The 9,578-nt window shown below is 39.1% G+C and overlaps 1 long non-coding RNA gene across 1 annotated transcript; it reads left to right on the top strand.

Moving 5' to 3' along the window:
• The first annotated feature begins 5,638 nt into the window (after positions 1-5,638).
• On the top strand, positions 5,639-8,305 carry LOC117675000 (uncharacterized). Its single transcript, XR_004594084.3, has 2 exons — positions 5,639-5,705; positions 7,989-8,305. It is a non-coding gene; the product is annotated as an uncharacterized LOC117675000 (long non-coding RNA).
• Positions 8,306-9,578: the final 1,273 nt, after the last annotated feature.

Genomic DNA, 9,578 nt, shown 5'->3' with positions numbered 1-9,578 from the left:
CTGAACTGGGTGGTTGAGAGTATATAAAATAGGCCCCCCAAGTTCCTCCAAAATTTATTTAATATTATAAAGCTTAAAATGGCTCAAAAATGAAAAATTCATGAAAAGAAATTAATAAATATGAATTTATATTCAATGAGTCTTTGGATTTGATTCTTCTGAATATCATCTTATTTCTGAGTATCAAAAGAGGAAAAAGTGGAACCTGTTGCCAAAGGACCCAGATTATGGAGGCAATAAGCTGACTTTGTATAAAAATGTACAAAAGTATGAAGGCTATTGCTTAACACATTGTAAGTCGCCCTGAGTCTCTGGAGAAGGGTGGCATATAAATCAAATTTGAAAAAAAGAAAAAAAAGAATGTCACTGACACTCTTACTGATTATCTTGTTGCCTTTGTCTTTTCTGAACATTCAGTGCTAGTGGGAAAGACAGAGATAAAACAGACACTTGGGATAGGGGACTCACTGGATAGAGAATGTATTTATAATTTGGAATATATTCAGATTTTAGGCTAGCAAAATTAGAGAAAACAGATCAGTGTTTAGAGTACTGTCATTATTATTTTCTTTGAAGTGATTTAATCAAAATTAAAAGCATTATACTAGAACTGTGTGTGAACTCTTAATAGCAAAGAAACCATGTCCTTGAACTTTCTACATAACAGAAATAATAGAAGTCCTCTACCAAATAAATGGTTTAAACAGGAAACTGGAGTTCACCACATGAAGAACCGGAGCATGACCTTATGACTTCTGTGGTTTTTGTAAATGATTGATTGGAATTTATATTTGCCTACTGTTAAGACAAACTATGGGTTTCAATCCATTAGGTAGTAAAATAGGGTTTGTTCTGGCTTTGCTCAGCCCTCAAATTCTATGCTGGAGCGATAGCTCTATTCAATCAAAGCCTTCCTGAGCTGGAAAAATAAAAGCTGTATTTACTCTCTCTCTCTCCTCACCCCTACTAACTGTGTCCTTCCTTCAATACAATTGCAGCAATGTAACTTTTATCACATTTCTGCACCCAGCTTGTGTGAGCATTTATATATTTCCACAGAAATGTGGCATTTGGAATTCACCCACGAGATTGCAACAGATTGGTTCTCTATCGTCTGTATGTTTTGCAGGCTTGCCATAAGGCAATGGACTCATATATTGGAATGGGATGGATACAATGATTTTCTATGCCAAATTAAATACTGCAGCTTCTTCCGGCCAAGTTGACATCATTTCTACATGACAACAGGCAGGGATCTGCTCTGCATCTGGCAGGCATCCTCACTGAACTTCTTCCCTTGCATTTCACTTCAAATTTCAATGGCATGCAAATGAGCTCCATATGGACAAATCAAATGCAAATGAACTACACAGTGAATGGGGGATGCAAAGCTTTAATTCCATTCTTAGAGCTCTGAAAGGACAAGGAAGTCTGGGTAAAGGTTTATAGCCAAGGATTTAAAAAATAAAGCCACGCACGGATCGTTAAAGGATCGATGTTGAAATTCTCCAAATGAGCCACGACAAAGAGAAAATGGATTGTCGAATACTTTGGTTGCGTTATGGCTACTAATAGGATTATGACTGTTGCTAAGCTGCTCTTTATCAGTGGAACAGAATAGCATGCTGGTAGAGTGAATCTTTATTAGCATGACTATATTCTGAACAAGACACTTTTAGGAGCTAAAGACTAAAAAATAGGCAGAGCTGAGAATAGCATCCTCTTGTTTTAGCTACAAATAGGTGGCCTAACTGAAAGTACTCTTATTGAAGGCAGAAGCCACTTCTTGCCCACAGCCAGGTCAGATTAGCTTTGAGACCATTTCAATACAGAATTGGAAACAGTAAAAAAATAAGGTGTCCCCTACCTGTAAAACAGACCCAGGTTTGACTCTTTCTCTGATGGTCATGGAGATTAAACCTCTGACAGGCTACATATCAAAGAAGTGATAAGGACAGCAGTAGTACCATTCTAGTCTCTTGCTCCTGTATGGCTACTAAAAAAAATCAGTTCCTGTATTTATGTCAGCTCTACTATCTACACCAGTAAGGAGAGATGCATAATTCAAGTGAAAACCCTTCATAGGCATTATTATCTCTTGAAGTATTTTGAAAGAGAAGTATTAATCCAATTGGTTGTGCAGCAAATGCTGCAATAAATGCTGCCTGCTTTTAGATCATAGTGGAGTTCAATTAACATATCTTCATGTACCTGGTGTTTACTTTCTGGTGTCAGACCAAAGCTCTAGCTCAGAGGTCTTCAAACTTGGCAGCTTTAAGACTTGTGGACTTCAACTCTCAGAATTCTCCAGCCAGCTATGCTGGGAGTTGAAGTCCACAAGTCTTAAAGCTGCCACGTTTGAAGACCTCTGCTCTAGCTTGTGAGGACTCTCCTTCCTTGTTCATATCCCAATAGAGCAACTCAGAGCATATCCTGTGTTAGAAGAATTGGCAGCTATTTCTACCACAGTAACAGTTCAGGCCACATCCCTGTGGTAGGTTTAGGCCCAGACCCTTCCTCTATTTCTAATTAGGGATGGGCAGGCTAATTTTCCAAATGCAAGGCAAGGTTGACTACCACTTTGATAATGTGAGGCTGACACAACAGAGTAGAGGTAGTAAAGAGAGACAGACAATCAAATCCCTCCTTCCCTTACCAGATATTTTTTATTTTTAGGAGTCACTGTTTCCCTACTTGTAGGAGTGTGATAACACCTATTGACTTGGTAACCCAGCTAAGGAATGGGCTCAGATTGAGGGAGGATGTGCTCTGTTGCTCAATGAAAAGTTTACATGCATGGCTATTCCACTGTATCAAATGAACTATAATGTTTGAATTCATTCATGAGCCATAGTGGCCAGTGGTGGGATTCAAATAATTTAACAACTGGTTCTCTGCCTTAATGACCGGCTGGGTGGGCGTGGCCATAGTGGGCGTGGCCAGGGGTGTGTGACAGGCAGCATTCAGCCTCCTGTACCCCCCTGGGAGCAAAAATGGGCCGCAGGGGGGGATGCACTGCCCTCCCGTGCCCTGTTTTGGGCCTAGTAGGCCTCCCTGAAGCCTCCTGGGAGTGAAAACGGGCCATGGGGGGTAGGCGTGCCGCACCCCCCCATGCCCCGGTTTGGGCCTAGGAGGCCTCCCTGCACTTACCTGGGAGCCAAAATGGGGCACGTGGGGACTTCTGGAAGGGGCGGGGTGGGAAGGGACGGACCCAGCCAGCAATTTAACTACTGGTTCTCCCAAACCGGCCCAAACCGGCTGAATCCACCACTGGTGGAGGTGCAGTGGTTAGAGTGCAGTACTGCAGGCTACCTCTGCTGACTGCCGGCTACCTGCAATTTGGCAGTTTAAATCTCACCAGGCTCAAGGTTGACTCAGCCTTCCATCTTTCTGAGGTGGGTAAAATGAGGACCCTAATTGTTGGGGGCAATATGCTGACTCTGTAAACTGCTTAGAGAGGGCTTTAAAGCACTGTGAAGCGGTATATAAGTTTAAGTGCTATTGCTATTTGCATATATGGAGAAAAATCTATTCTGTTTATTAAGAGGGCGTGTATTTAAAAAAATGTCTCCCAATTGCATGGGAGGAAATAACTGAATACTTGTAATCAATCAAGAAGCATTTGGAATCTCTTTTACTTTAAGCATTTCAATAACCCTTAAAACTAGCCTTATATAACTTGGTTTCTTTAAAACAGAGGGAGAAGGAAGAGAAAGAGCAGACTAGGGTGGGGTGGGGGAAGGAGGTTGTCTTTGATTCAGCTCCATTCCAAAAATAACTAATTGCTGCAAATAATATTTGCGGGTGTGTCTGCTTCAGCTGTGCTCTCAGCTAGGCAGAAGATCAAGAATCATTTATTTAGAGAATTTTCAAGGTTGGATTCTAAGGAGTTGGGGGCTTTTGTTCAGGAGATGATGAAAAATATGCCAATAAAAATATCCCTTTCAGGCTTTTGTGATACCACCCATTCATAACTGCTGTCTCCTTTTTATTCTATTTGAATTGTCTTGGTAAATTACCTCTGAGGATGATTCCACCCACATGCAGCTTTTAAATTTATTTCTCAGAAAATGTTGAACACCTTTCCTCCAGCGGAAGGAAGGAAGGAAGGAAGGAAGGAAGGAAGGAAGGAAGGAAGGAAGGAAGGAAGGAAGGAGAGAGGCAGGAAAGACTATACTTTTTAATAGAAATACCTGTTTTTCCCACAGATTTTAGGATCGAAAAGCATGTTTGAGCAACTCAGATATTCTTGCCACAATTAAGACAGCTTCATTAGATAAAATGTCCTATTTTGGAGATAATTCTAATGTTCCATTCTCCTAGAAGGATAGAAGCTCCCTTAAAACGTTGAGAATGATTTCAAATGTAAGAGTTTACAGTATTGTACTGAAAATCACATTTATTTATCAGAAAGCTCATAATAATACTGAACACCATCAAAATATATATCCTTCCTATTGCTCTTTAAGGAAGATTGGATCTCCAGTTCTAGACTGGACAGGTTCTAATTTAAAGCTATCCAGAGAGGCTGGATTACTATCCCCATCACCCAATCAGCATGAAGTTATTGTGAATTCTTACAGCTGAGGTGATAATAGCTATAAACCATTATGTCTAGGCGTCCCCAAGTTAAAATTCAGTTTAATAAAAGGCAAAGGAAGTTAGACACCAACCTAAAGCTTGCTGGAGGGAGGGCAACTCTTATACTGTCCATCCCATAAATATATCCTGGAAGAATATCTTCATCACATTCCAGACAAACATGACTCCAATCAGAAGGAAACTCTCTTCTAAGGAACTTAAAATTAAGTATGGGGGAGCATATAAGGTGTCTGGGGACAAGGGGAATAAGGTTTTACAAATCATAATCACCAATTGAATTATAGAATGCAGGTAGTCCTCGACTTACAACCATTCATTCAGTGGCCATTCACCACAGTGCTGAAAAAAAAGAAACATGACCTGTGCCTGAAGTTACAGCCATGGCAGTGCCCCAGCAGTCATGCGATCAAAATTCGGCATACTACCTGCACTTACAGCTGCAGGGGCACTGTTGCTCCTCCCCACCCATCTCCTCCCCGCAATCTGTGCCCCTTTGGCTGCCCTGCACAGTGGCACTAGTCAGTGGCAGGGCTGGGGTTGAGGTAGAGGCCTGAGGCCTTCAATGGTTTCAACGGCTGCTACCACTTGCAGACATCTACTCTGTCCAAAATTTGCACACAAGTTTGAGAGGGGCCTGTGCTGGGCTTCCCAGGGCCTCCTCCAATCTCCTGAGATACCTTCCTGCACCTTACCTGGTGATGTGTAATGTCCTGCAATTTTGCTTAATGATGACAGCCTGGAGTATTGTGATTGCTAAGGGATGTAAATACATGGCATCTTGCTTTATGACCACTTTGGTTAGCAACCAAAATTCTAGTCCCAATTGTGGTTGTAAATCGAAGACTACTTGTAATAATTTGTAAAGCAGATGATAGGAGATATTCACACATTCCATGTAACCGAATAAGTGGAAAAAAACTACACCAGTGGAAAATTAGGTTGCAATACTTTTAAACTACTGTTTTAATTGCTACTGAATTTTCTGCATTTCTGCAAACAGTATGGTTCTTTAACCTGTGATCTGTTGTCTTTTTCAGCAAAGAATCACCATTTGGCCCAGGATTTTATACATTCAGATGGATGGATGGGTGGATGAGATAGATGTAAGATTTACATGAAATTTAATAAACATTAATATTTAAACAATCTTCAAAAGAAAAAAATCATGTAAACAGTATGTGATAGTAAATAAAGACTGAAATATTAATTCTGCTATTTCATCTTACCTTACCTTTTTAAGGTAAGATAAGTGGTAGAATATGTGGTCAGTGAAGTGATTCCCCCTCTGGTTTCTCAATACCTAGTGTTTCTGATACCAAATTACTGTTTTGTATATGGAAATTGACCTGTTTGTCACCTTAAGAATGCAAGATAGCCCTGCTGATGAAAATGATGGCATATAATGCAATGGAACCTAAACAGGTATATGAACTTTGGATATTGCAGATACAGGTGGCCCTTACCTATTTACCACAAGCCGACAAGCGCCACTCCCCTCAACCTCCTTTCCGAGTTGGTGACAAGGTGTACCTGTCAACGAAGTTCTTGAGGTTGAGATTGCCAAGTAGAAAGCGAGGACCTAAATTTTGGGGGCAATTTCCAATCGTGAAAGTAATAAACCCTGTAACTGTTCAGCTTAGCCTTCCATGCTTGCTAGGGAGTGCTAGAAACTGGTTTTTCATAGCAGCTGGTTAAAGTCGGTGGTAGGCTCCCAGCTAAGGCCAGTTGACTGGGCAGCCCCAAAGCCTATGGTAGTGCAGGGAGAGACCCAGTATGAGGTGAACATTTTTTTGAATTCATGCCTGCATTGGGATCGACTACAGTACTTAGTCCATTGGTAAGGCTACCCTGTCTTGAGGCCAGCTGGGTTAAGAGTTGGGATGTCAAAGCAGACAGATTAGTCAAGCAGTTTCATGATAAGTACCCAGGGAAACCTAAAGAGCTACCTGGAGGAGGTCGGGGAGACTGAGTGGGATCAGTTTAATTCTCTATAGTCTTTCTTTCCTTTTTCAGGACGTCCTTTTCACGTGAGGAGGGGCAGCCTGTCAACCCTGGAGCCATCTTTGAGCATCTTCAGGGTTGCCACAGCAAGGTTGACTGGAGCTGTGGAAAAGGGAGTGGGGAGTAGAGATAGCTGACGGGAATATGTAGCCAAAATAACATTCTTTCTCCTGGGAACCAAGGACACTCTCACCAGTACCTGGAGGGGCGTGGATGGGAGGCGTCCAGGATGGGGAGAGAGACCCGATTGGGGCATATGATGGTTGGGTGTAATGTGGGGAAGAACTTTGGATTTTGAACTGGGTGGGGAAAACCCGGGGGACTTCAGATTCAGGTTTTCACCAGCTGTACCAAGATGACATGCCTAATAAATCTATACTTTGAGGAATCCTGCCTTGTAGTTTTGATTTCCTATGGACTGTTACTTGGAACCCTGACACAGGGGACATTTGTATTCACAATGATTCATCCTCTATGTGCGACTGTCTGAGAGGAAGGCATCAGAAGTTCCAGGAATTTATTTTAACTGTGGCAATTAATTGTGCTGACAAGATGTAATATAAGGACAGAACATCTGCCTGCCAGGTTTTCCTTTGTCCACCACCATCTTGTCAACCCACTTACTTTTATGATTCTGAACAACTGCTCTATGGTGGGTTGCTCCAGAAGTTCCTTCAGCCTGTGCTTAATATTTTTGAATCTCACATTTAACTACCTGAACATTTTAAAGAGGAATAAAGCAATATGGAGTTCTACCTATTGAGATAAGATCCTTCCCGTTGAAGTAGACTTGTGTATATGAGAGAAGATGAAGCTATACTTACTGTATCTCCCTCCTAGCATTCTCCTGTATGGAGATCATGGCTGAAGATGAAATGCAAATTACCATTCAAGGGAACAGAAACAAAATCTACAGGTATTCCTCCCAAGGGATACCTGCCAGACAGTATATGAGCTTAGTAACACCAGATATATGAATAAGTGAACTTTTGGGCTTTGTAAACTAACAATATGTTAAGATGTTGACAGTTTCCCTAGAGAACTGATATGAAAACAATATACTTTTGAAATTTTTATTTTTTATTTTATTTAGTTTTTATTTTAACATGTGAGCCTCTACTTATATATTTAGAAATGCCTTTGTTTGGCAAAATACCAATAAACTTTCCATGAACAAAGTAAATCTTAATCTGAATAGTCACTGCATCCTTGTAACTTCTCAACATTAAGCAGAATGGATTTTTTACCAACAGTTTTTGGTAAATTGTAGCACATATTTCATAATTTGGGATATGTCTCTTATAGATAAATGGTAATATTGGAATATATTATTCAATATTCTTGCAGTGCAATTATTAACATGGTGTTGTTTTATGGCTTTTCAGTTATAAGAATTATAGGAAAGGACGTTCCAAATAAAACAGAAGACCCTTTATTGGCACATTTCAATGAGGGAATTTAATGGTAGTTACCAGAGATGGCCCTAAAGCAACTGCAGGAAAGATTATGAGGTGTTTTTTTTATATCTAACTGCAAGGAAGAAGATGAAGCAGAATTCCAGAAAAATCAGGAAAGGAGTCCATTTTTCTTCAGACATGGAAACACTTGGAGTTTTATGATTTCTTGTAAGAATACATGCTCAGACTTTTGAAGTTTGTTCAAAACCCATTTCCTAAGCTTAATAAAATATGTTTATCTGTTACTGTTCATCTAGAAGATATTATTATGGTGGACTAGGCTGAAGTTTTTCTTGTAGAAAGCCTGTGGGAAATAAAAGAACACCAGGAAATGATTTTTAAAAATGCTTGCTAAATTAAAATATAAGAAAGTTTAATATATGCATGTTTGTGTTTGAATACATAGAGGAAGGAGCTTGTTTTTTTTAAAAATGCATTTTATCTATCCATGCCAGATGCTATAATTAAATGTTATAATGCTAATACATAACACCTCTGGGAGTAGCCCTATACTACATGAATCAAATATATAATATATAATACCAAAGAAATTAATGGCTGCAGCTTTAGATAGAGATGTCTAATGTGGCTATAAGTAAAAACTTATTTAGTCAGAATTACACAGTATACTGAGAAAAAATCTACCCAATTTTTATAGTTATAGTCTTTCTGTAAACGTCTGCTGTATAGATTATATCAATCATAGTGCAGTCCTACAAAACACTTACTATCTCAGTGATAAATATAATAATACCAATTTTAATAATTTCTATAGCTGTATATATAATGAACTGAAAAACAACTTTGTTGTATTCATGCATATAGCAAATAGATTCCAAGAAATTTAGATTCAAAACTTACATGGCTTTTATAAGCTAAGCAAATGTGGTTAATTCATCACCAAAAGTTCAATCTCAGGGTTTCAAAGGTTTACTAAAAAAAACAAAACAAAAACCAGAAAGAAAACAAAAAGGCCAACTAATAATAAAAATCCAGTGACCAAATAATATAAATGGGACTTTATGGATTTTTAATATGATGGTCATGTAAGTTTACATTCCAAAAACTGATGTAGAAGAGAATGAATTTTATGGCCATGTTCAATAGGAATTTCTCAGAGTTTACAAGAAAGATGTGCTATTTGAGGTTGAAGACTGGAATGCCAAAACTGGAAACAATGAAGAAAACATAGCCTGGATAATATGGCCTAGGAGATGTAGCAGGAAGATGATTTAGTTTCTGATGATCCAATGATATCTTTATTCCTAGCACCTAACAAACAACCAAGATTATGCTGAAAAACAAATATATGAGCAAATGTAGTACATAGAAATTAAACTACGTCAGTCAGATCTGTACTATTTTGTAGGCCTGCATAAGGTACAAACAAGAAGAATTACACTTGTTTTTAATAGTAACACTAGAATTATGAGAGGTAAAGGATAACAAAACTTGGGTTGCTAACACAGTACTAAAATTTTAAAATAAATAAAACAAAATGAATAAAAAACAACAACT

The sequence above is a fragment of the Pantherophis guttatus genome, chromosome 1 (assembly GCF_059756535.1).
Source record: "Pantherophis guttatus breed Tessera chromosome 1, ASM5975653v1, whole genome shotgun sequence".
NCBI classification, from domain to species: Eukaryota; Metazoa; Chordata; class Lepidosauria; order Squamata; family Colubridae; genus Pantherophis; species Pantherophis guttatus.
This window is presented reverse-complemented; position numbering and strand designations above follow the sequence as displayed.